The sequence below is a fragment of the Nomascus leucogenys genome, chromosome 9, assembly GCF_006542625.1.
Source record: "Nomascus leucogenys isolate Asia chromosome 9, Asia_NLE_v1, whole genome shotgun sequence".
Classification (NCBI taxonomy): domain Eukaryota; kingdom Metazoa; phylum Chordata; class Mammalia; order Primates; family Hylobatidae; genus Nomascus; species Nomascus leucogenys.
In genome coordinates, this window is record NC_044389.1 from 4410318 (window position 1) to 4431236 (window position 20919).

Here is a 20919-nt window from a genome sequence, read left to right on the forward strand (position 1 = left end):
GAAATTCAATGTCCATTTGTCAGTAAAGACATGTGAAGTTTGATGGGTTTCTTGGGACTGGACAACTCGTGAAAGATTCTAATGCAAAATTAAGTGGAGCATAGAAACCAAAAATCTCAAGAGATCTTTGAAGGATGAAACGTGAAAGATGAGGACAAGTTTAGAGAACTGTTGCTGTCATAGATGTTAACTTCCAGAGGAAGGTGTGCGTAGACTATCATACAAAACAAAAAAGAGAGAAGAGAATATTAGCACCCTGTTGCAAAGGAGAATAGGGATGCTCAACTGGTAAAATTGGAAAAAAATCCAAAATCCAAAATACTTCTGGTTCCATGCATTTTGGTTAAGGGATACTCAACAGGTATTTTAAAACATCAACATAAGGATCAGAGAATGTGGATATTGAAGCTTATGAGCAAAGGAGAATAAGAAAAAATGTTGGAGGACTTTAAAAAATGTATAAATGAATTAATGAATGCAATTAGTATTATTACAATTAGTATTATTTTTTAAGTCAATCATTAATAGCCACTTGCCATGATTGCCAGCCCCTTTGATGAGTACTACTTTCAAAATTTTTAAGGGAAGGCAAATATTTAGACTCATACAGATTAAAAGAAAATATTTTCAAAATTTCAAATTTAAGTTTATAAATGTTCTAAACTACTTTTGAATATGTATTCGTGACTCAAGATTGGTTTTTCCAGGCCCCATCATTCTAACGACTTTTTTTTTTTTTTTTTTGAGACAGAGTCACACTCTGTCGCCCAGGCTGGAGTGCAGTGGTGCGACCTCAGCTCACTGCAACTTCCGCCTCCTGGGTTCAAGTGATTCTCCTGCCTCAGCCTCCCACGTAGCTGGGGATTACAGGCACCCACCACCACACCCGGCTAATTTTTGTAGTTTTGGTAGAGACGGGGTTTCACTATGTTGGCCAGGCTGGTCTTGAACTCCTGACCTCAAGTGATCCACCCACCTTGGCCTTCCAAAGACCTGGGATTACAGGCATGAGCCACCACACCCGGCCTTCTAATGACTTTTTAATACTACTTCCCAACAGCTACTATGTGCTGGAATGCACATGTACTCACAGGGGCTCCTCTTAGAATCCCATGTGTTTCAGAGTCCTCTTTTTCTTTAATCTCGCTCATGGGTAATAAAGTATAGCCCTCTTTTGTTAGACTCATTAAAGGAGAAATGCTACTTACTTAAAGTAGAAGATCGACTTAAAGGTAATCCTTTTGTCACAGTAAATGGGCTCACCCTATCAAGTCTAAAGTACTAAGAAATTTAACACAGTTTAAAAGTGGTAACACAGTTTGAGTCCAGACTTAACTAGGCAATTTACAAACTGTGCAGACAGGGTGTTACAGAGTCTTGGTCACATTTCTTGAGGCATCAACAATTGTACTGCATATGGTTCCTTCAGATGTTCTATTTTCCTGCTAATGTAGAGGAGATTCATGAACCTGCCATAATGGCATACTTATTTTTTGTTCCTGCTCATGGGTGATGCTAAAGAAGATAAAATCTCCAACAAAGAGATCTTAGAAAGAATCCAGTCTATCATCGCTGAAGTTGTAATCACTGCAACTCAGCTGTGAAAACAAAGGGCTGCAGGATTCTTGAGTTTATGCCTCAGGATTCACTAAAGTGGAAAATTGCAGGTAGAGAGAAAAACCCATGAGGATGTGAAAACTACCACATACGTCTTTATTTCTCAATGCATAAATCCAAATTAGAGCAAATCCAAAGGTTTTTACAAATGTTCATGGCAACATATCTGTCCCTTGGGGATGACCTGTTTCCTTTATTAGTCAACAAATATTTATTGAGGGCCAACTTCTAGGCAGTAGGGATCTAGCAGAGCATGAGACAGAGGAGTTCTCTGCTCTTACAGACCTAACTTTGTATGGGAGCAGACAGACAGTAGTGATACATGCAATGAAGAAAGCAGAGCAGGGTGATAAGGTAAAGGGCTCTGAGTTGGGATGGCATTCCTTCCGATTGGAGTGCCTCTCTGAAGAGATCATATGAAAATAAGGAATAACAATGGAAAGATCTGAAGTAACAAATTCCAGGCAGAGGAACTTCTATCTACAATCACAATCTAAAATGGGAGCCAGTGTGGCTGCTTTAGGAACAAGAAAGAACCCAATGACTGGGGAATATTGAGTAGATACTAAACTACCACTTGCCAATTGCCCTAAATATCAAATGAATTACCAAATTTCTCAGAATATTCTATCAATCATTTAACAAAAATATTCATTAATTTCACTTCAATAAGCATTATTTAAGCTATGCTAACTACTGGAGATGTAAAGATGAACCAGTTGTGATCTAGGACTTCATGTATAACGAAAGAGATGAAAACAATTAGCAATAAAAAATATGATAAGTACTTTATCAGAAGTGCTATAAAATGTGTTGAGAACAACAATTACATATAACTCTGTCCATTTGGGTCAGTAAAAGAAAACATTTGGGTTGGGCTGTGAAGAGAAGCTTAGTGTCAGAAAAGGAAATAAATGACCTAGCCTTCTTTACTGAATGCCTGGTGCATACAGCAATTGCCTCGCCTCCTGGGGATCTTCATCTGGATACCCAACCCCATCTAGATTTAACTGATGCCAAAAAGAAATTTTCTTGCACCAAACATGTTTCTCATCCTATACTCTGCATTTTAGTCAGAAGTCCCACTCTGAAAACTGATTATTAACTTGACTTCCTCCTCTCCCCAGCTTCTATGTCCACTTCATCATCAAATATTGCTGATTCTACCCTTAGATAGCTGATCAACCTTTCTCCCCTTCGCTATGCTTTCCCTTCATAATCTTCCAGATGGGGTCAACTTTCTTTCTTTGTTTCTGGTATGCACCTCATATTTCCAGACCAAATTTCAAGTCAAGACACCCAAAAATCCTATTTATGGTCACGTTTGATCAACAAGCACATATGGACTTAAGGTATAGGGCATGTGGGTTCTTCCACTTATCTTCCAAGGCCTGTTTCTGCTGACCCTGTTCTTGATTCTTCATCTCTCTGAAGAAGGAAAGGAAAGGAGGGGTCAGAGAAAGGGTCACTCTTTAGGTCACAGTTTTCTACTGAACAGGATTACTATAGCATTAAGAAGTTCTATACTTAGAGCTGGGAAGCTCAGCCTTGTTTGTCTTCTTTACATTCTGTCTGCTGCATCTGTCTCTAGGATGTAGACTAGATAGGGCCTGGATCTTGCAGGAGATCACAGTCAGATTTCTCTCTTTTTCTATTTTGGATTCCTTATACATTTGTCCCTCGGCCAATAAACTAAAACAAATAGATAAATTAAACTAAGGCTTACCCTAGCTACTTAGTGGTAGTTCTTTCCTTCTTTAACTTTCTTCCTCAATCTAGCCACTTGGAAAGGTCTGTATTTATGAGGGTGGAGGGGTGGACAGGAGGTTAGGGTGGGGCCGAGTAGGGGTAAACAGCTCAGCATAGGTCACCAAATATAAACCTTAGTCTCCAATACAAAATTAAAAAAAAATTTTCTCCTTGATGTATCAAGCATTTGTTCAGCCATTAATGAAGTGATATTTTCCTTCCCATTCTATATCTCTTTCTGTTCAGAACTTTCTGCGATCTGGGGGATGGGATGTGGGAGGAAGCAGGCTGATAATGGATAAAGACAGTTTGTAAAATGCTTGTGAAGCTCTTGTAAGGAAAACAGCATCCTAAGCAGGCAGGGGAGCTAGGGCTGGATTTCTGCATTCTTGGACCACAGCAATAAATCCAATATTACATCAACAAGCTCCTCTTGATTCTAATTTGTAAAAACACTACACAAAGCACTATAGTGGACTGTAGGTGAAAGAATTTTGGTCCATTCTGCTGAAGCGCTTGGGCCTATTTGATAAGTCTACAAAAGACATCAATAGAAAATATTTCTCAATGAAGAGGACTATTAGCATTTTGGATGAGAAAATTACTTTGCTAGAGTATCCCAAGAACTGTATAGACTTTTAGCATTTGGCATCCCCCACCCACATTAAATGCTGGTGACATCCCTCAGACATTGCGACAACCAAAACTATGACTCCTTCTTGTTTCTGTAGAGGTTGTACCACACAGGGTTGAGAACCACTGAAAGTAGGGAAGCAACCGTGAATCTACATTAGGCTTCTAGATAAGATTTGGAAACACTACCAAATAGAAAAGTAAAGCCAGGAATGCAGAGAAATGCAGAATCAAATTTACCAATTTTAGGAAAAGCAGAAGTCAATGGATAGAGGTAGAGAAGATTCATAGGCTTAAACAGAGTAAGATAAAATGAACCACTTACTAATACATAAGAGAAGAGTCTTAAATATGCCTATGCTTTTATTCTTCAACCTGCCCCCAATTCATAGGTTAACCCTGTTCGATTAGCATTCTATTTCCTCAATCAGGGTTCACTGGCATTTTGCAAGTAGTATCTGTCCCCTCTGAACTTGTATTTTTATCCTCTACCTCTTGTATCTGAAAAAAGTAGGTGAGAATAAAGCAAAGAATCTAGATTTGTGGCTCCTTGCTGAAACAGTGATGTGAGCCCTATGTAAAAGCAGGAATGAGAAAGCCATTCAGGTCAATTAGAATTTTAAGACTTTCTTATGTTAACAACTCTGTTTCTTGAGCATGACTGCATTCTTCTGCATCCCTGCCCCCTCCTATGGCATGCTCCCATCTACATATTTTTTTCCTCCCTCTCATTGCCTGTCTCAACTCATTCTCCAAGCTTCAGCTTTGGGACCACTTCTCACAAAAGCCCATTCAAGCTCCCATGCTGCTGCTTCTCCTTTTTTTCTCGAAGCACTTTATTTTATAGTTTTTACTTGTGGTACACTAACCCCCCATGGACTAGAAACTCCTGGAAAGTAAGCCTGATGTCTTATTCATTGTATTTCCTTTCATACTTGCAATTACCTGCTACTTTAGAGATTCTCAGTTGCTGGGCTGAAAACCTTCAGGGGTATGCTACCAACTTTTCAATGATGCGAAAACTTTATTTTACTATATAACTAAGAATATACATTGTTACAGTAATGTCTGCATATGACACACAGAGGTGAGTGGATAGTAGTATACAGTATACAACGAGGTATAATTTGCTGCACCTAAGAGGCTTGGCATTCCTAAAATTGTATTTTTAAAAAGATCTTAATAATAACTGAAAGAAAAAAATGGCCATTTAAGACAAAAATGGACTGCAATTGCTTTTGCAATGGCAAAATTCATATCAAGGGTGGATGGATATTTTATTTTAAAAAGTGCCTTGATAGGTTAGACTGAGAAAACAAGGAAAGATAAATTGTTCTGTCAAAGAAAGACTAATTGGCAGCATTTCACGGGGCAGAGTGAGTTGTGGGGCCAGGGTAAGGATGTAGGAAGTGAGTGGAGAGGAGATATGGGGCTGCAGGGAACTGAACCAAGTAGATGGACTTGAGCAAGAGACACAAGCAAGACTGGGACCTGGAGCGAGACCAGAGAGAACTCCCAGGGAAGTATTTACATTTATGTTTTATTCTCTTGGTTTATGGAAATAATCATAGTTAGTATCCAACTTTGAGATTTTTTTCCTTATGTTACTATATCCTCAGTTACATAAAGCCTGCAGAAAAGTTTGCTACACACAGCAGGCTTTTTCAAAGCAAGGCTTGGAGACTAAAAGAGCAGAGCTGATACCCTATGTGGCACAAACTGTACAGCAAAATAATAGTGATCACAGGATTAGTGTTACTGTTCTGGTGATATGGCTGTTGGCTTTCAGCCCCATTCCTATCCTCTCATGCTATCCTTTAAATCACAGGAGATTGGAAGGCTGCAAATGATATTTGCTAGATTGCCTTGCCTGAGAGCTTAAGGTTAAGCATAAGCAGTGGCCCGAGGGAGGCATTAGGTCGGATGTTAGGGGAAGGGTGGAAAGAGGAAGAGGCCGTTTTTTTCCGCCCTGCTTGTGGCAGCACTTTGGACAGTAGCAGCGGCAAACAGGCAAGTGTAGGCTCCTGGGTTCCTGGTCAGGCAGTTTCAGCAACAGAACTGGCAGCATAGCACTTACAGGTTCTGACTTCAGTAGCGGCAGCAGCAACAAAAGTAGGCATCTTCTGGCCTCTGTGCTCCTGTGGTGTCAATGACAACGTAGGTGCAAAACTTACCACAGACTGCAGCAACACAGTTGCATCAGCAGCAGTGGCTGCTCTGGCAGCCTCAGCATCCACTCTGGGTAACTTTATTTCCCCTTTTTTTCCTCCACCCCTAGGTAACCATGTCTTTCCGTTTTTGCTCTTTTAGCCATGCCAACAGTTTTCTGACACATTCCTTGTATTAAGTACCCTCCGTTAGGAAATGTGATGGTTAATTTTGTGTTAACTTTACTAGGTTACAGGGTGCCCAGATATGGTCAAACATTATTTTGGGTGTTTCTGCAAGGGTGTTTTTGGATGAAATTAACATTTGAATTGCTGGACCGAGTAAAGAAAATTGTACTCCCCAATGTAGGTTTAGTTGAAACCCGTCTCTACTAAAAACACAAGAATTAGCCAGGTGTGGTGGCAGGCACCTGTAATCCCAGCTACTCGTAAGGCTCAGTCAGGAGAATCACTTGAACCTGGTAGGTGGAGGTTGTAGTGAGCCAGTATTGAGCCACTGCACTAAAACAGAAACAAAACACCAACTAACAGACAACTGTAGCTTTTAACTACATAACTGAGCATCAAACTAAAAAGGATTATTCTCCAGCCTGAGGATCTCATGGAATTTGCCTTGCTAGGTTTTAAACTTTCTTTGGACCTGTCACCCCTTTCTTTTGTCTGATTTCTCCCTTTTGGAATGGGAATATCTATCCTATGCTTGTCCCACCACTGTATGCTTTTGAAAACACATAACCTGTCTGGTTTCACAGATTTATGGCTGCAGAGGAATTTTGCAGCTGGATAAAGCATACCTCCAATCTCACCAATATCTGATTTAGATGAGGTTTACATGGGACTTTGGACTTTGGAGTTGATGCTGGAATGAATTAGGGCCTTTGGGGTTGTTGGGATGGAATGGATGTATTTTGCATGTGAGAACATGAATTTTGGAGGGCTGCAGAAGAAATGCTATGGACTGAATTGGGCCCCCTCCCCCCACCCAAATTCATATGTTGAAGCCCTATGCCCAATGTGACTGTGTGAGGAGGTGATAAAGATAAAACAAGGTCACAAGGGTGGGGCTGTAGTTCAACAGCGTTGGTGTCCTAAAAGAAGAGACAACAGAATGTCTGCCATGTGAGGACACAGAGAGAAGGTAAGACAAGGCATCTTGATCTTGAACTTTTTAGAGTCTAAAACTGTGAGATATAAATAAAATAGATAATAAATAAATCTCTGTTGCTTAAGTCAACCAGTCTGTGGCATTTTATTATGGTAGTTCAAGCTGACAAACACAGAACCCTAGATTGGTTTCTGCTTTTAACTGGATAACAACTAACATGGAAGCCATAAATAATGGTTCATGGTCAAACCACAGTGGGAAAGCAGCTGCAACATCTGAGAAAATGTGCACCTCGGGGAGGGGCAAGAAAATACTGATGGAGGAGAAGGGAGGGCACTGGCATCCCAGAGCGTGTAAACAGGAGGAGCTGTTTTATTTGGATATTATCAAAAACTTGACATCAAATTTTAGAAAATTTTGGGATGTCTGGATTATGTGTGTTTACTATAACATAAAATAACCCTTATGTTTGAGTATATAAAAGAGGATTGTCAAAGAAGAGACTATTTCTTCTTCTTCAACAATTCCTCAGTGTAAAAGTGTAAACAACTAAATAGTGTGCTGACTGGACACTTTTACAGACACGATGAGCCATGATATTCTGGGATTTCAGTGTAATTATTGCTGACTTGTGTGACACATTTAATCTCTCCAAGTTGTTGCCCAAAAGAGTTGGTTTTCAAGGTACACTTGGAAATATAAGAAGACTGAGAATCATAGTTTGCATAGTAGACCTCCAATAAACATTTGTTCAATGACTTCTTAACCTTGTATAATCTTCGAGAAATATTACAAGCATAACATCACTATCTTTTCCTGTGATCTAAAGAGTGTTTCAATTAAGCCTCTGTTCAACTGACATTTATGGTGGACAGTAATATAAAATTATGTCACTATGATAAATAAAAGGAAACATAAAATGTTATTAATTACAGCATATCTGTGGCATCAGCTTGGATAGTTATAAATGTTCATCTTAAAACTAGAATTAATAGTCAAAAGGAACATTTGAATTGAACCGAAAGTAGTATAGGTTATTGTTTTGATTGAATGAGCTAAATTGAGTGCATTATAAAACTAAAAGAAATTATTTTTTAAAAAAATTGAGTTTAGGGCCAGGCACGGTGGCTCACACCTGTAATCCTGGCACCTTGGGAGGCTGAGGCGGGTGGATCACTTGAGGTCAGGAGTTTGACACCAGCCTGGCTAACATGGTGAAACTCTGTCTCTACTAAAATACAAAAAGTAGCCAGGTTTGGTGGTAGGCACCTGTAATCCCAGTTACTTGTGAAGCTCAGGCAGGAGAATCACTTGAACCCGGGAGGTGGAGGTTGCACTCCAGCCACTGCACTCCAGCCTGGGCGACAGAGTAAGACTCCATCTCAAAAAAAAAAAAAAAACTGAAAGTTCAAAACAGAAACAAAACACCAACTAACAGACAACGGTAGTTTTTAGAGCCTATTAATTAACGACACAATACATCAAAAGAGTTCTGTGAAACTAGAGGAAAAGAAATATAAAACTGCTTTATGTAAGCTGTTAAAATGACTGGCTATATAATCCTTCATATTTAGAAAATATAATTTTATTTGTGGACCTTCAAATAGTATAATAAGTAACTCATGCTGTTTTTTTTTCTATTGTCAGTATTTCCTGGAATACCACTTTTTTCTGACATATTTTTATTGCAATATAATTTAACATATCATAAAAATAACACCTTTAAAATGTACAATTCAGTAGATTTCAGTATATTCAAAGGGTTGTGCACCCATCACCACTATTTAATTTCAGAACATTTTTATCAGCCCCAAAGAAACCCATACTCATTAGAAATCACTCCCTGTTCCCCAGCCCCTGATCCACTCACTGACTGTGGGTTTGCTTATTCTGGACATTTCATGTACATGAAGTTATATAGCATATTTTTTTTTTGTCTGGCTTCCTTTACTTAGCATGTTGTATCACGTATCAAGATTTTAGTTCTTTTGTTGTCATGCTGCCTTTTTATTAGTGATATTAGTTCAGTATTTCAGCAACTAGTTTAATTATGAAAAGCTTCTGGGTGCTTTTCCAGTCAAATCCCCTCATATAGTAGGCCATCAGCTTACCCCTACCAGTAGAGGCTGGATTCCCACTTGATGTTATTTAAGGAGTTCCAAGCAACTCTCCCATACAATTTATTTTTTTATTTTTTCTGTATTTAATTTTTTTTAGAAACAGAGTCTTCCTCTGTGGCCCAGGCTGGAGTGCAATGGCATGATCACAGCTCACTATAGCCTTGAACTCCTGGCCTCAAGTGATCCTCCTGCTTTGGCCTCCCAAAGTGCTGGGATTATAGGCATGCGCCACTGTGCCTGGGGAAAAAAAATATTCTTCCTATCTTCTCACACTACACCCTTTCCTCCTGTTATATTTCCTTAAAACTCATCACTAAAATTCATCCTATTATCTTTACAAGTTCTTTGTTTGAAAGGGTAAATATACCCTTTAGATGTATAAATGAATTGTAATGAATTTTCAGCTGACTAGCTTAGTTTCATCGCTGACAGTAAACCAATAGTGCTTAATTTCACAATTTATAAATAGAGACTTTAAATAGAGGAAGAAATGAGATAATAATTTTGAAGTAAGGTGCTTTTTGAAGCAAAGGTGTCCTAGAGTCTCCGGGCACCTGATGAAAGCTTTTAATTCACCCAGCAGTCATTTACTGAACCCCTGGTTCAACACTGATAAGCCCTGTCCTTGGAACTCAGACAAAGTTGTATTCTGCCTTTAAGGAATCCACAGTCTTGTATAGGAGACAAACATGTAATCAAGCCGAATGCAGAGTTATTGAGTGCTGGGATAAATATATTCGAAGAGTTACAAAAACATGGAAAATTAAACCCTGACTGGAGCAGGAAGATCAAGGAAGAGTTTCTGGAAGAAGTGATGTGAGAAGGGTCTTTAAAACTAAGTACCTGTTAGCTAGATGAAGAAAGAGGGGAAAAGTATTATACACAGAGGAAGCAGGACCATAAGTAAGCCCAGGAGGATGAACTCACAGGCAGTCTTCAGAAATGTCAAGTAGACCAATATGGTGGCCGAAGGGAAGGGGAGAGAAGGGACATGAGATTTTAAAATGGTAATAACGATTGCTACTATCAGAAACAGATTGCTAGCTGGGTGCGGTGGCTCATGCCTGTAATCCCAGCACTTTGGGAGGCCTAGGCTGGTGGATCACTTGAGCTCAGGAGTTCAGGACCAGCTTGGGCAACATAGTGAAAACCCATCTCTACAAAAAAAATGAAGGAAGGAAGGAAGGAAGGAAGGAAGGAAGGAAGGAAGGAAGGAAGGAAGGAAATGAAGGAAGAGAGGGAGGGAGGGAGGGAAGGAAGGAAGGAAGGAAGGAAGGAAGGAAGGAAGAGAGGGAGGACGGGAGAGAAGGAGGGAGGGAGGGAAGAAAGAGAGATAGAGAAAGAGAGAGAGAGAGAAAGAAAGAAAGAAAGAGATAGAAAGAAAGGAAGACAGACGAAAGAAAGAAAGAAAGAAAGAAAGAAAGAAAGAAAGAAAGAAAGAAAAGAAAGAAAGAGAAAGAAAAAAAGAAAGAAAGAGAAAGAAAGAAAGAAAGAAAGAAAGAGAAAGAAAGAAAGAAAGAAAGAAAGAAAGAAAGAAAGAAAGAAAGAAAGATTGATTAGCTGGGCATGGTGGCATGCTCCTGTAGTCCTAGCTACTTGAGAGGCTGAGACAGAGAGGTTGCAGTGAGCTGAGATCACGCCACTGCACTCCAGCCTTGGTGACAGAGTGAGACCCTGTCTCAAAAACAAACAAACAAGCAAAAATCAGATTGCTTACTATATGCCTAAGTACTTTATATGCCTTAGCTCATTCTATGCTAACGACAACCTTATCACGTGTGCTATCTTATCTCTATTTTACAGATAGAGGAAACTGAGGCATAGTAAGGTTAAGTAACTTGTCTACACTCCCACAACTAGTACTGTGGAGTGTGATGCCAAAGTATTAATGATGGGCTTAGTGTGCCTAGCTGAGGAGTTTGACCTTTGTCCTGAATATGATGGAACCCTGAAGGATTTTAAGCAGGAAGGTGACCTGACGTGAGCAGATTTACAGTTAAAAATTCACTCTGATAGAGGTTGTGTAGGAGAAAGGGCTTATGTAGTCTAGAGGCTGAGAGAACAATAATCCTGGCAAAACACAATAAGGGCCTACACCAAGACCATGACAGTGCAACAGAAGGGAAGAAAAGAACCCAAACATGTACATTTAGGAAGTAAGATCAGACTCTTAGGCAATGAGGATAGAAGAGGCAGAGAGTCGAATGGCTGGAATACTAGGTCCTTGGATGAATGTGCCTTCAACTAGGGGAATACAGAGGGAAGAAGGGCTTCTAATTCATGTTAAGTATAAAGTGTCTAGGCAAGTTTCAGGCAGAAACTCTTTTCCAAAAAGTCATCATTTCTCTTCAAATAAAGAGCACATTATGTGGGTCCAGAACTCAGGGGTGCTGTCTGAACTCAGTAGAAGGAGCTGGAGGCATTGGATCATACATAGTGGTAGTTGCAGGAAAGCAGAGGCTTCCATGTGGTCACCTAATGAGAACTATATGGATGGAAGAGCACAGTGCAAAGAATCAGGTCCTGAGCAGCGGCAGCAGCATCACTGAGGGGCAATTGGAAGAGCCTGCATGCATGAGACAGGAAGATGCTTAGGGAAGGAGATGATACTTAGGCAAGAATGACGTTACTAACACTAAAGTGAGAGTTTTAAAGAGAGAGTGGGCAGCACATTGAGCCACACTGTAGTTCAATAAGACCAGGACACAGTCACTGAATTTCACAATTTGAGGATAAATGATGACTTTATGGAAAGGAGTTTCAGGGACTAGAGTCAGACTGCAGCAAAGAGTGAATGTGTTGGGAGGAAGTAGGGGAAGTGAGCATAGAACCACTCTCGAGGCTTGGCTGTGAAGGGAAGGAGAGTCAGGAGAGGACACGAAAAGGAGGAAAAGAGAGCATTTGAGTGAGAAGATTTATTCTGACCACATGTCTACACACAAGAAACATTCTAAAGCATCATTTTTAGTTTTGCAGCTGTAGACAAATAAGTAAGAAACTGACACACCATTTCTAGAGTTTGCTGAGCAATAGAATCTGCAGAATCCTCTGTCGCCTTTGGAGCAAGAAGGACCCTGAGGAGATGGCAATGTGAGGCAAGAGAAGGCAAAGATCACCTTCAGCTTCCTCTGGAGCCAAGCTCAGCTGGGGGAAATTCCTAGGTTTCCTGTAGGCTTGGAATTAACTAGGGAACTAGGTAGCTGAGGTCCTTGCTGGCTTGTCAGCCATCTCACAAGAAGTTTCTCAGTGGGGGCAAGACCTCATGTCCTAAGCCTGTGAGGTAGACCTTGGAGGATTTAGCACGTAAGGGTCACCTTATTGGATTACCCAAACCTGGAAGCTGCCCTAAGCCTTTCTAGGCTGTTATCCACCACCTACCAGACCACTCCAAAGAGCTGGCAGTGATAAAACACCAGAGCCAGAGACTAGACTAGGGAAGGACTCTAGCTAGCAGCAAGATCCACCTGAGGAAGCCACCTTACAGCCACCATGCAGCCATTCTGTAGGTTGCCTGTTCACTCTGATGGTAGTTTCTTTTGCTGTGCAGAAGCTCTTTAGTTTAATTAGATCCCATTTGTCAATTTGGCAAAGCCCTTGCCCTTGCCTATGTCCTGAATGGTATTGCCTAGGTTTTCTTCTAGGGATTTTATGGTTTTAGGTCTAACATTTAAGTCTTTAATCCATCTTGAATTAATTTTTGTATAAGGTGTAAGGAAGGGATCCAATTTCAGCTTTCTACATATGGCTAGCCAGTTTTCCCAGCATCATTTATTAAATAGGGAATCCTTTCCCCATTTCTTCCTTTGGCCGGTTTGTCAAAGATCAGATAGTTGTAGATATGTGGCATTATTGCTGAGGGCTCTGTTCTCTTCCATTGGTCTAAATCTCTGTTTTGGTAACAGTACCATGCTGTTTTGGTTACTGTAGCCTTGTAGTATAGTTTGAAGTCAGGTAGTGTGATGCCTCCAGCTTTGTTTTTTTGGCTTAGGATTGACTTGGCAATGCGGGCATTTTTTGGTTCCATATGAACTTCAAAGTAGTTTTTTCCAATTCTGTAAAGGAAGTCATTGGTAGCTTGATGGGGATGGCATTGAATCTATAAATTACCTTGGGCAGTATGGCCATTTTCACAATATTGATTCTTCCAACCCATGAGCATGGAATATTCTTCCATTTGTTTATATCCTCTTTTATTTCATTGAGCAGTGGTTTGTAGTTCTCCTTGAAGAGGTCCTTCGTGTCCCTTGTAAGTTGGATTCTATGTATTTTGTTCTCTTTGAAGCAATTGTGAATGAGAGTTCACTCACGATTTGGCTCTCTGTTTGTCTGTTTTTGGTGTATAAGAATGCTTGTGATTTTTGTACATTGATTTTGTATCCTGAGACTTTGCTGAAGTTGCTTATCAGCTTAAGGAGATTTTGGGCTGAGACAATTGGGTTTTCTAGATATACAATCATGTCATCTGCAAACAGGAACAATTTGACTTCCTCTTTTCCTAATTGAATACACTTTATTTCCTTCTCCTGCCTGATTGCCCTGGCCAGAACTTCCAACACTATGTTGAATAGGAGTGGTGAGAGAGGGCATCCCTGTCTTGTGCCAGTTTTCAAAGGGAATGCTTCCAGTTTTTGCCCATTCAGTATGATATTGGCTGTGGGTTTGTCATAGATAGCTCTTATGATTTTGAGATACATCCCATCAATACCTAATTTATTGAGAGTTTTTAGCATGAAGGGTTGTTGAATTTTGTCAAGGGGCTTTTCTGCATCTATTGAGATAATCATGTGGTTTTCGTCTTTGGTTCTGTTTATATGCTGGATTACATTTATTGATTTGCATATGTTGAACCAGCCTTGCATCCCAGGGATGAAGCCCACTTGATCATGGTGGGTAAGCTTTTTGATGTGCTGCTGGATTCGGTTTGCCAGTATTTTATTGAGGATTTTTGCATGAATGTTCATCAAGGATATTGGTCTAAAATTCTCTTTTTTGGTTGTGTCTCTGCCCGGCTTTGGTATCAGGATGACGCTGGCCTCATAAAATGAGTTAGGGAGGATTCCCTCTTTTTCTATTGATTGGAATAGTTTCAGAAGGAATGGTACCAGTTCCTCCTTGTACCTCTGGTAGAATTCGGCTGTGAATCCATCTGGTCCTGGACTTTTTTTAGTTGGTAAACTATTGACTATTGCCTCAATTTCAGAGCCTGTTATTGGTCTATTCAGAGATTCAACTTCTTCCTGGTTTAGTCTTGGGAGGATGTATGTGTCCAGGAATTTATCCATTTCTTCTAGATTATCTAGTTTATTTGCCTTGAGGTGTTTATAGTATTCTCTTATGGTTGTTTGTATTTCTGTGGGATCAGTGGTGATATCCCCTTTATCATTTTTTATTGCGTCTATTTGATTCTTCTCTCTTTTCTTCTTTATTAGTCTTGCTAGCGGTCTATCAATTTTGTTGATGTTTCAGAAAACCAGCTCCTGGATTCATTAATGTTTTGAAGGGTTTTTTGTGTCTCTATTTCCTTCGGTTCTGCTCTGATATTAGTTATTTCTTGCCTTCTGCTAACTTTTGAATGTGTTTGCTCTTGCTTCTCTAGTTCTGTCAATTGTGATGTTAGGGTGTTAATTTTGGATCTTTCCTGCTTTCTCTTGTGGGCATTTAGTGCTATAAATTTCCCTCTACACACTGCTTTGAATGTGTCCCAGAGATTCTGGTATGTTGTGACTTTGTTCTCGTTGGTTTCAAAGAACATCTTTATTTCTGCCTTCATTTCGTTATATACCCAGTAGTCATTCAGGAGCAGGTTGTTCAGTTTCCATGTAGTTGAGCGGTTTTGAGTTTCTTAATCCTGAGTTCTAGTTTGATTGCACTGTGGTCTGAGAGACAGTTTGTTATAATTTCTGTTCTTTTACATTTGCTGAGGAGAGCTTTACTTCCAACTATGTGGTCAATTTTGGAATAGGTGTGGTGTGGTGCTGAAAAGAATGTATATTCTGTTGATTTGGGGTGGAGAGTTCTGTAGACGTCTATTAGGTCTGCTTGGTGCAGAGCTGAGTTCAGTTCCTGGGTATCCTTGTTAACTTTCTGTCTCATTGATCTGTCTAATGTTGACAGTGGGGTGTTAAAGTCTCCCATTATTATTATGTGGGAATCTAAGTCTCTTTGCAGGTCACTAAGGACTTGCTTTATGAATCTGGATGCTCCTGTATTGGGTGCATATATATTTAGGATAGTTAGCTCTTCTTGTTGAATTGATCCCTTTACCATTATGTAATGGCCTTCTTTGTCTCTTTTGATCTTTGGTGGTTTAAAGTCTATTTTATCAGAGACTAGGATTGCAACCCCTGCCTTTTTTTGTTTTCCATTTGCTTGGTAGATCTTCCTCCATCCTTTTATTTTGAGCCTATGTGTGTCTCTGCATGTGAGATGGGTTTCCTGAATACAGCACACTGATGGATCTTGACCCTTTATCCAATTTGCCCGTCTGTGTCTTTTAATTGGAGCATTTAGTCCATTTACATTTAAAGTTAATATTGTTATGTGTGAATTTGGCCCTGTCATTATGATGTTAGTTGGTTATTTTGTTCATTAGTTGATGTAGTTTCTTCCTAGCCTTGATGTTCTTTACAATTTGGCATGTTTTTGCAGTGGCTGGTACCGGTTGTTTCTTTCCATGTTTAGTGCTTCCTTCAGGAGCTCTTTTAGGGCAGGCCTGGTGGTGACAAAATCTCTCAGCATTTGCTTGTCTGTAAAGTATTTTATTTCTCCTTCACTTATGAAGCTTAGTTTGGCTGGATATGAAATTCTGGGTTGAAAATTCTTTTCTTTAAGAATTTTGAATGTTGGCCTCCACTCTCTTCTGGTTTGTAGAGTTTCTGCCGAGAAATCACCTGTTAGTCTGATGGGCTTCCCTTTGTGGGTAACCCGACCTTTCTCTCTGGCTGCCCTTAACATTTTTTCCTTCATTTCAACTTTGGTGAATTTGACAATTATGTGTCTTGGAGTTTCTCTTCTCGAGGAGTATCTTTGTGGAGTTCTCTGTATTTCCTGAATCTGAATGTTGGCCTGCCTTGCTAGATTGGGGAAGTTCTCCTGGATAATATCCTGCCGAGTGTATTCCAACTTGGTTCCATTCTCCCCATCACTTTCAGGTACACCAATCAGACGTAGATTTGGTCTTTTCACATAGTCCCATGTTTCTTGGAGGCTTTGTTCGTTTCTTTTTATTCTTTTTTCTCTAAACTTCCCTTCTCGCTTCATTTCATTCATTTCGTCTTCCATCACTGATACCCTTTCTTCCAGTTGATCGCGTCGGCTCCTGAGGCTTCTGCATTCTTCACGTCGTTCTCATGCCTTGGTTTTCAGCTCCATCGGGTCCTTTAAGGACTTCTCTGCATTGATTATTCTAGTTATCCATTTGTCTAATTTTTTTTCAAAGTTTTTAACTTCTTTGCCATTGGTTTGAATTTCCTCCTGTAGTTCAGAGTAGTTTGATTCTCTGAAGCCTTCTTCTCTCAACTACTCAAAGTCATTCTCCATCCAGCTTTTTCCGTTGCTGGTGAGGAGCTGCACTCCTTTGGAGGAGGAGCAGTGCTCTGATTTTTTGAGTTTCTAGTTTTTCTGCTCTGTTTTTTCTCCATCTTTGTGGTTTTATCTACCTTTGGTCTTTGATGATGGTGACGTACAGATGGGTTTCTGGTGTGGATGTCCTTTCTGTTTGTTAGTTTTCCTTCTAACAGACAGGACCCTCAGCTGCAGGTCTGTTGGAGTTTGCTAGAAGTCCACTCCAGACCCTGTTTGCCTGGGTATCAGCAGCGGTGGGTGCAGAACAGCGGATATTGGTGACCCGCAAATGCTGCTGCCTGATCGTTCCTCTGGAAGTTTTGTCTCAGAGGAGTAGCCGGCCATGTGAGGTGTCAGTCTGCCCCTACTGGGGGTTGCCTCCCTGATAGGCTACTTGGGGGTCAGGGACCCACTTGAGGAGGCATTCTGCCTGTTCTCAGATCTCCAGCTGCTTGCTGAGAGAACCACTACTCTCTTCAAAGCCATCAGACAGGGACATTTAAGTCTGCCGAGGTGACTGCTGTCTTTTTGTTTGTCTGTGCCCTGCCCCCAGAGGTGGAGCCTACAGAGGCAGGCAGGCCTCCTTGAGCTGCGGTGGACTCCACCCAGTTAGAGCTTCCAGGCCACTTTGTTTACCTAATCAAGTCTCTGCAATTGCGGGCGCCCCTCCCCCAGCCTTGCTGCCACCTTGCAGTTTGATCTCAGACTGCTGTGCTAGCAATGAGCGAGACTCCATGGGTGTAGGACCCTCTGAGCCAGGTGTAGGATATAATCTCCTGGTGTGCCATTTTTTAAGCCCCTTGGGAAAGCATAGTATTAGGGTGGGAGTGACCGGATTTTCCAGGTGCCATCTGTCACCCCTTTCTTTGACTAGGAAAGGGAATTCCCTGACCCCTTGTGCTTCCTGGGTGAAGTGCTGCCTCGCCCTGCTTCGGCTTGTGCATGGTGCGCTGCACCCACTGTCCTGCACCCACTGTCCGGCACACCCCAGTGAGATGAACCTGGTACCTCAGTTGGAAATGCAGAAATCACCTCTCTTTGTGTCGCTCACGCTGGGAGCTGTAGACCGGAGCTGTTCCTATTTGTCCATCTTTGTCCATTGTTAAACATTTCAAAGGTGCTGCAGAGAAGATTACGGTGCTTCCAGAAGAATGCTGAAAACTGCCTGCCAAGAAGCCTGACAGGTGGCATTACCTTTGGTGAATTTAGCAAGGTCCCCAGTCTGGCCTTCAGCCCTGTCAATTTCTCAGAGTGGAAAAGCCTCAGCAAAGATAATTCATGGCAATCTACTCACAAGAGGCCTGGGTAATTTACAGTGGGAGATATCCAGTTCTAGTTGCTGGAGTGAATGTATCCCCCATCCAGGATGTTCCTCTGCTGAGATTAGGGTACCCAGGAAGATACGCTAATAATCAGAATGTTGATCAGTAAGCATGGGAGAGATTCATCACTCTGTGGCAATGTCCAATCAATCATTTCTACTTCACCTGCAGAGATGCTTTCCCAGTGACTAGAAAGTTCATTTTTCCCGTGTTTAAGTGTTTAGTGTTTCTCTCTGGATCATGCTGAATAAACAGTGCCCAGTTCCCCATTAATTCTTCCCTTTGTGAATACTCCACACTGACCCAGACTGGGATCCATTTACCTTCTGTGGGCATCCTTAGAATTCACTGATCATCTACAGATCAGACAATATTTTAATTGCTTGTTTACTGGTCTGTCTCCCTCTCAAAACTGTAATCCCTCTAGGGCAGGAGAGTAGTGCTGCTGTCTTGTTTATCCCATTGCTGATTCTAGACTATTCTGCTGTCATGCAAAAGCTCCTCTTTTATTTACTATGTCAACTGTTCTCAAGTTACTTTCCTACATTCATGGGGGTACTAAGGCCTCTGACTCTAGGTCTTCCTCAGCACTCTTAGTTTTGGTTTACCCTGGGGGACTTCAGTAGCTCTGTTTCTAAACAATAGAAGGTCTGCACCTTGAATTCCCCTCCCACATCACTGCAACCCATTTCCTTGACCACCATGGATGTAGAGTCGCTCATCTGATTCCCACTGGAAGGCAGGACTGAGTGGAATGAGAAGCTGTCCTGGTGACAGGGCTGAGGTTGAAGGGAGAAGGGTCAAGCTGAATTAGAAGGCCGGGTCACCGAAGGAAGCACCAGACATGACAGCCGGGGGAAGGGGCCCAGTCACCCTGCTGACAGTGGCTGTTACATTGGAGAAACACTTGGAGGACTTGGAACATATGCTTTGACTGGCTCTTTTTCAGTAGATGCTAGAGAAATGAATTTGCTCTAGATGGATTTTAAAAGGGCTTTTCAAAAGTGAGATGCATACTGGGATCCTTGGTCAGATATATGAGCAAGTCTGGAATAGAGCAGGTGCTCAACAATTACTTGTTAAATGGCTTTTTAATTGTTTATTTTCCTTATTACATTTTCCAAAATTTGAAGTTAAATAAGATTTTAAGGATAAAATAGGGCAGGACACTTAGCTGTGGAATATACTTTTTGGAAACACATTTGTCAATAACATTTTGGTAGAATAAAATAAAATTGCAAATCATTAATCAGGTTTCTTCCTTTTTCAAAGGGTCATTTGTTTCATAAATGTGGATAAATATTGGAATTACTTGTCAAGAATTTATATTGATCAAATAGGAAAATATCATTAAAAGATAATTTTCAAAAAGAAGTAAAATCATGACTCATACAGATATAAAACAAACATGTATTAAAGATCTTAGCTAACTCATTGATCAGTGACAGAACTATGAAGATATTATAAGCAATTCAAAAGAAAATCCAAAAACAAACAATCAAACAGACACATTTCTAGATCAAGACTATTGAAATAAATGCGCAAATGGAGACAAAACTATTTTTTCCATGGTAGGAGAACAGTTCAGTTGCATGTCTATGGACAAAAATTATTTTGCAATGCCATTAGCTACCCACAAGTTACATAATTGGAAGAAATCTATATAATCAGAATCAAATAAATGGAAGAATGTACTCTAGACAATAAATAGTTTATATTGAAGCACTATTTTTTAATCGTCTCAAAGACAATGACATTTTGATACTCCAATTAAACAATACTGCAATAATGAATTATAAAAATTCAGAAGGAGTCTCATTGCTGAGCTTCAGGCATCAACATTGTGTTGATGAAGAAGAGATTTGGGGCATTGTGGGGAGATTTTTTTTATATCAAATCCTCTATATATGGTCTAAAATCACATATAGGCCAACTACTACCTATTCTATTGACTCAAGTAGTTTATGTTAGTTACTGAGTTAGCAATTATTGGAAACTGGGAGCTTGTAGACCATCAATTACTTTGAATGAAATTTTGAGAGAAGATTATGAGAAAACAGAGTGAATTAGTAGGTAAGAACTTATCTACTTGCTAGCATTTTTCTATAAGAAATTCCTTCCAAAGTAAACATAAGTGGATGTTTAAAAATATATATTTCTTAATATTCAAATGCTTTTACCTCTAAGATGTACTTGTGGAGGATAACATTTTTCAATTACTTTCTTGGGTTCAGTTTCCCTATCAAGAATTAAAACACTAAAAATAATTAAATTTTGTAGGTTGTTTTCCAATGTTGGTTTTTATTGTTTCTCTTTAAAATAAAGTATCTGAAATTTGTATTTAAGGTCATTTTTATTCCAAAGTAAACTCATTTTGATATATTAAAATGAGCTAGAATATCAACTCAGATTAAAATATTTATAATCTGGATCCTGATTGGTCTAGGGTAGTACAACTTTGATTTGATATTTTTACATCACAAGAAATCTGAAAAAATTATAACAGGTGTCTGAGTGATACCAGACTGGTTACTCTCCTCCTGTAGTGTTGAATGCATTGGCTTGATTTGTGCCTCATGAGTTATAAGCAAAGACACCTGATGACCTGGCAGGACCCCCCTATTCACTGAAAGTCAGTGCTC